Here is a 7,603-nt window from a genome sequence, read left to right on the forward strand (position 1 = left end):
GGGGAGACTTGATGGGCCAAATGGCCTATTTCTTCTCCTATCGCTTATGGATTTATGAATCTCAATTTTTTGAGGAATCTTTGTCCCTTTATCCTCAAAGTGTACAAAGTAAATGTGCACTTGAGGAAGAAGGGACAAGAAGCACTCTTGTTTCCCTGAATCTCAGGCTTCGTTGCAGTAGGAAGATTTACAAATTTATTAAAAATAAACAGTAACATTGGAGATTTTGTTTAAAGTGGTTCTATACTAATATAAAATATTTTGCTGGAAATAATCAGTAGATCATGCAGCATCTGTGATGCGAATAAGATCTAACATTTCATCAAAACTGTTCTGAAAAGCATTTCAGAGCTGTGTCATATGTTGCAAGATGATCTGAAGTTGTAATCACAATAGTCAATGTCAGTGTTCACAGTCCTGTACTTGTTTGCCTAATGCTCATTTTTAAGGGTCAGAATGAATAGCCAAATAATAAATCAGATTGCAATGCTTCTTTGTTTTAGAGCTAGAAAAAGCCTCTCCTGAAGACCAAGGAGAGTGAGAAGGTAAAGTTAAAGTTCCATTGACTCACTTAATTGCAGAAGTTGAGAGAGTTAAAAATTATGCCCTATAGCCTTTTATGCTCCTGAATACAGCGATTCACCACACAAGAGCACCAGCACTGAATACAACATCCATCACAAATTTAAGGTTTTTTTCTTTCTTTTCCTCCTGCTTTCTTCGCATGCAACTTATTTTGTTCTTGTCACTTTCATTTTCACATCTGTTTGCCTGATATTGTCAAGTTAAGTACTGAAAGCCAATTGCCAACTCATACTTTCTCCAAAAAAAGAACTAAATCTTTACAAAGTGTTATTTGTCCATGTGTGTCCATGGTCAAATTAAATCTAATTGAAATCCATTCAAATTAATTTTAGTCAGATTTAATTTGACTGTGGACAAACTCTTGGGTTTTCTTTCTATAATATGACAGAAGTGACATAAATGCAATGCAATTAATGTTTCATATACAATGCCCAATGGAGTAGGATGTAATAGATTTAATTTTAGCACGGAGCTGAACATATACTGAAAGAATAAAACTACTGCAGGGATTGCAGGTGAAGGGGCAGAAAGTTGGGCCATGTCTTGAAAAGTGAAGTTTAGATCATAAGATCATATGTGATATGAGCAGAATTGGACCATTCGGCCCATCAAGTCTTCTCCGCCATTCAATCATGGTTGATCTATCTCTCCCTACAAACCCCATTCTCCTGCCTTATCCCCATAACCTCTGACATCAGTTGAGCAGGACCAAATACCGTTTTTCTATGTTGTAATATTATGTTGTAGGATCATAAAATGTATTAATCTGATGTACTGTTTTCATATCAACTAAATACAGATAAGATGAATTCCATCAGAAAATTTCTCATGTAGGTTGTGAGCTTCTTGGCTATTTGCATCATGTTTTGGACAGAACTCCAGTTAAAAGTTGACACTGACTGATGTGCTCTTCGATTGTTGATGGTCATTAGAAAACACCTGCAGAATACTGTTTTTTGGGTGAATTCTGGTGTGAGAATCATCTACACCGAGAGAAAATGAGGGAAGAATTTAATTTATACCCCCACTGTATTACACAGAAATTAGTGGCAGACATGCAGCATGGCCATATAGGTATTTCAGGTCCTTAGACTTGTGGAATACCATGTGTCAATCATGACACTGCCCCCAGATGCAAGTAAATGCAACCACTGTTATGTTTCCTGCACTTCAGAGCTGAAATGTCAGAGAGCCACAAGATTGCTTGAGTACCATGTGCCAAAGAGCCATAATGTTTCACAGCACAGGTTTTGCACACCTTGCATCCCAGCTTGCCCATGTTAACTAAGATGTCCATAACAAAGAATAAATAAACAATGGATGAAATAAAGGGCATTTCTGTGATACCACCAAATGGATTCCACCCCTTGTCCTCCCTCACTTTTTCTGCTACCAAGACTAACATCTTTTCCTCTTTTCCAATTCTAAAGTGTTAACTCTGTTTCTTTCTCCACAAATGCTGCCTGAGCTGTTGAGATTCTTCAGCATTTTCTTTTTATATTTTAGATTTCTAACATCTGGATTTTTAAAATTATATTTGTGGCAGTGTAGGCAAATTCTGATGCAAGGTTTCAAGGTCAATTTATTGTCACATGTACCAATTAAGGTACAATGAAATTTGAGTTACCATACAGCCATACTAAGTGAAAAGCAACAAGACACACTACCACACAAAAGTTAACATAAACATTCATCACAGTAGATTTCGGATTCCTCACTGTGATGGAAGGGAATAAAGTTCAATTTCCTTCCTCTTTGTTCTCCCGCAGTCAGGGCAGTCGAACCATCCGCAGTCGGAGCGATTAGAGCCCCCACAGCTGACGATTGAAGTTGGAGTGATTGAAACTCCATCAGTCGCAGCACGGAGCTCCAGAGTCGGCCTCTTCTTACCAGAGGCCGCAGGCTTCACGATGTTAAAGTCCACAGGCCCTGCGGTTGGAGCTTCGATCCCCAGCAAAGGCATCGCTAGCTCCACTATGTTAAAGCCCTGCAGACTCCTACGGCTTGGAGCGCTGGGTAGGTCTCCAGGAAAGGCCTCCTGCTCCACGATGTTAGGCCACAGTTGGGACGGAGATACAATACAGAAAATAATTGCATCTCTGTCGAGGTAAGAGATTGAGAAAAGGTTTCTCCCAGCCCCACCCCCCACATAGCACAAACAAAGGAACACTAAAACATACTTTTAACACATACCAAAAATAACAAAAAAGAAGAAAGGGCAGACAGACGGTTGGCGAGGCAGCCACTGCTGGAGGCACCACCTGGTGTTCTAACACTGCCTCAGTATTTCTCCTGCATTCATGGATGCTGCTTGAATTGCTGGGTAGTTCCAGCATGCTCTTTTATTTCAGATGCCCAGGCAGAACATGGTTCTATGTCCCCTAGTTCCTATCTTCCTGTATTTATACCTTAATCCGGATTCCGCTCAAACCACTGTACTGAAACTGCGCTCCTCAAAATCACAAACGACATTCTCCTCTCCTCCGACGCTGGCAACCTCAACATCCTCAACCTTCCTCGACCTCAGCGCCGCCTTTGACACCATAAATCACTCCATTCTCCTCACCCGACTTGAAACCTCCCTTAACATCACCGGCACAGCCCTATCCTGGTTCAAATCTTACCTCTCTGACAGACACCAGTTCATCTCCATTAACAACTGTAAATCCCCCACCGCTCCTCTCCCCCAAGGTGTCCCCCAAGGCTCAGTCCTTGGCCCCCTCCTCTTCATCCTCTACCTGTTCCCCCTTGGTCAATTAATCCGCCGTCATGGTCTCAACTTCCACTGCTTCGCCGATGATATCCAGCTCCTCATCTCCATCAAGTCAATCTCCCCCACCACACACTCTACACTGACAAACTGCATCACTGAAATAAAATCTTGGCTTCAATCAAATTTCCTCAAACTCAATTGCAACAAATCTGAAATCATCATCATTGGTCCAAAAACGCTCACCAAATCCACCCAAAACTTCATCCTCAACATTGATGGTCTCCCAGTATCCACCTCACCTCACATCCGGAATCTTGGAATCATCTTTGATCAAACCCTCTCCTTCGACAAACACATCAAACACATCACAAAGACAGCCTTCTTGCACCTCAAAAACATTGCCCGTCTCCGTCCATCCCTCTCCTCCACAGCTGCGGAAACCCTCATCCACGCCTTCATCACCTCCCGTCTGGACTACTGCAACAGCCTCCTCTATGGCGCACCCTCAAAAATCATCAGTAAACTTCAATACATTCAAAACTCCGCTGCCCGTCTACTCACCCACACCCCGATCCGTGACCATATCACCCCCGTCCTTTATAAACTCCACTGGCTCCCCATCCCCCAGAGAATCCAGTACAAAATCCTCCTCATAACCTACAAAGCCCTCCATAACCTGGCCCCATCCTACCTGACCGACCTCCTCCACAGGCACACTCCCACCTGCACCCTCCGCTCTGCTGCTGCCAATCTCCTATCCCCCCACATCCGGACCAAACTCAGATCCTGGGGGGACAGGGCTTTCTCCATCGCTGCTCCCACCCTATGGAACTCACTACCCCAAACCGTTAGAGACTCCTCCACACTCACCACATTCAAAACATCGCTGAAGTCTCACCTGTTCAGTACTGCCTTCAACCACTGAAGGTCACCTCACCTTCTGTCTCCTTTCTCTGTTCGTTTATTTATTTACTTATTTATCTATTTATTCATTTCCCTATGTTCTCTAAATCTCTGTAAAGCGTCTTTGAGTATATGAAAAGCGCTATATAAATAAAATACATTATTATTATTATTATTATACCTCCCAATCTCGGTTATGATTAACAAACTTTCACCAACCTCTCACATCTGGCACCACTGCCATTTGCATCACAATCTTTTGTTGTCTCCACCCCGTCACAGATATTCCTTCCCCAACCCTCCCACTTTGAAACTAAAAACATGTTTATTTTCAATTATTTTCCAATTTGTATGAAAGTCATTGCTCCGAAACATTAATTGTGTTTCTCTCTCCACAGCTACTGTTTGCCCTGCTGAGTATTTCCAGCATTTTATTTTTTTATTTTAAATTTGTGTGAGCAGTAGTTTGGCTTTTGACCCCAAGGGTCTGGTGAGTGGAATTTGGTTAGGAGCAGTCGTACATCACAGAAGCAAACCATTCAGCCACACTCTCCATGACGACTATCAAATATCCATCTACACTAATCCCATTTCCCAGCACTTGGCCCATAACCTCTCTGCCTTGGTTCTCATCGAAGTAACCACTTGGAATAGAACTATTGAATAGATTATATGGATACGGTCAGGAAAATCAGTATTAGCAATCCTGCTGTTTAGACACATTTATGGCAAAATGTAACTGGTTATCATAGAGTCATAGATCATAGAGTGATACAGTGTAGAAACAGGCCCTTCGGCCCAACTACCCACACCGGCCAACATGTCCCAGCGACACTAGTCCCACCTGCCTGCGTTTGGTCCATATCCCTCCAAGCCTGTCCTATTCATGCACCTGTCTAACTGTTTCTTAAACAATGGGATAGTCCCAGCCTCATCTACCTCATCTGGCAGCTTGTTCCATACACCCACCACCCTTGTGAAAAAGTTACCCCTCGGATTCCTATTAAATCCTTTCCCCTTCACCTTGAACCTATGTCCTCTGGTCCTGGATTCCCCTAGTTTGGGCAAGAGACTCTATGCATCTACCCAATCTATTCCTCTCATGATTTTGTACACCTCTATAAGATCACCGCTCATCCTCCTGTGCTCCAAGAAATAGAGACCCAGCCTACTCAACCTCTCCCGATAGCTCAAGTCCTGGAAACATCCTCGTAAATCTTTTCTGAACCTTACAAGCTTGACAATATATTTTCTATAGTGTGGTGCCTAGAACTGAACACAATACTCTAAATGTGGTCTCGCTAACGTCTTATACAACTGCAACATACCTCCCAACTTCTATTGTAAGGAAATAACTGCAGATGCTGGTACAAATCGAAGGTATTTATTTCACAAAGTGCTGGAGTAACTCAGCAGGTCAGGCAGCATCTCAGGAGAGAAGTAATGGGTGACGTTTCGGGTCGAGACCCTTCTTCAGACTTCAACTTCTATACTCTGGCTGATGAAGGCCAATGTGCCAAAAGCCTTTTTGATCACCTTATCTACCTGCGACTCGCCCTTTAAGGAGCCATGCACCTGCACACCGAGATCCCTCTGCTCTACAACATTTCCCAGAGGCCTACCATTTACTGCCCTTGTTAGACATCCCAAAATACAACACCTCACACTTCTCTGTGGTTGGTTGTGGAAAAAATTAACCTGTGTCACCATTTTCAAATGTAATTGAAGCATATATCTTAAAATATCTCTCAATTCAAGTTTTCTCCACACATGCCAACATTTATTTTTGCTTGATTTTCTCTCTTTTTGAGCATTGAGCATTTTTTGTCATTTCTCTATTCATCACTGTTGCTAAGGCACTTCTTCCCGGCACACCTGGTACTTTGTTCAGAAAATCTACTTCTAATTCTATTTTCCATCATTTTTATGCTTGTGACCTTGAATTAACAAGTCATTAAAACACTGCCTGAAGATTATATTCGCTCTGATTGATATTGGGTTCATGGTCTAATATCTTCAATGTTTCAATGGTGAAGTGTTATGTAGTTTAAGTACCCAAGATGTAATCTGTTCAGAAATGGCCGAGGCATATTGAAAGGCTTGTGAAATCACTGCACTCTGAATATAAACATGGAGCAAATTTCCAATCAACCAATATTGGTGCAATATTCCCTCAACGTGGGCAGATTTATTCATAGATGAAATATAATAAACTAAATTCTAGGCCTAATTTTCAATTTTGTTAAAGTTAGCACTGTGAAAAATGTTGCCTCCAACAGAATTCAGCTAATTAGTCCTTGCTATGGGTAGGCTAGGAACTTGTTAAACAGGTCAGTGCCCCCCTTAAATCATGGAAGGTAAGTTCTATTACAGCCATAAGACACTAATGTAATCTGCTGATGCTTTCTGAACCATCTATCTCCTTAATCCCATTTAGTGGATGGACCTCCACAATCTTCTGTGGTAGAGATTACCACAAGGTAACTACATTGTAAGTAAAGAAATTTATTCTAATCTAAGTCCCAAATATCTTACATTTCTTAAACGAACTAGAAACACTATGTACTTTAAATACATCTTTGTGGATTCCTTTGAAAAAAGTAAATTAAAGTTCTTGAAATAATTTAGGTTTGCTCTTCCTGTCTATTTGAAAGGTTTATGGATGTTCCTTTGCAGTCTTCTCCAAGGGTCAATTGCCTCTTGCTACTTAAATCTACTCAAACCAGGAGCCATTATTTCCAGACCTCTTTAATCAATACTTACCTTGAAATGTGCAGCATCATGCAAATCATGAGGAGCGAAGCACAACCATGCAAATAGGTGGTTTCATGCAAAGGCCAGCACTCCAGCTTTGGAGGTTGAATGGCCTTGTATTTACTGGAATTTAGTAGGATGAGAGGGGATCATATGGAAAACATACTTCCATGACTTTTACAACAATATGCATTGTAAAAATTGTGGATCTAAAGGCTGACAATAAAACATGAAACATTACATAGGAAATTCCACTGAGCCTTCTTTGGATTAAAAAAAATGCACTCCCCATTGATTTGGCTTGATGCACAGTAATTGGATGCAAGAGTAATCCATGATTAACAAGTTAAAGATTATTTATTTAATTTTCTTTATGACTGGAAATTGTAAGAGAGATTTGGTTATATTCTCACACTAGTCCACAAAGCCAATGGATAATACAAAGTATCCCAAATCCTTTAAGTATTGCGAAAAAAAGAATTTAAAGGATTTACCTCTTTTCCAGATCAGAACTGTTTTCTGTTTCCAAGAATGTCATCAGATTCTGGTGTATTCCACAACATTGATTTGAATGTCATGAATATATTTGTTTTTGTTACCATTGCCCTTGCTTGCCAGTTGTACTCAACTGCCAGAATTTAGTTTCAG

This window comes from Rhinoraja longicauda, chromosome 7 (genome assembly GCF_053455715.1).
Source record: "Rhinoraja longicauda isolate Sanriku21f chromosome 7, sRhiLon1.1, whole genome shotgun sequence".
In the NCBI taxonomy this organism is placed as follows: domain Eukaryota; kingdom Metazoa; phylum Chordata; class Chondrichthyes; order Rajiformes; family Arhynchobatidae; genus Rhinoraja; species Rhinoraja longicauda.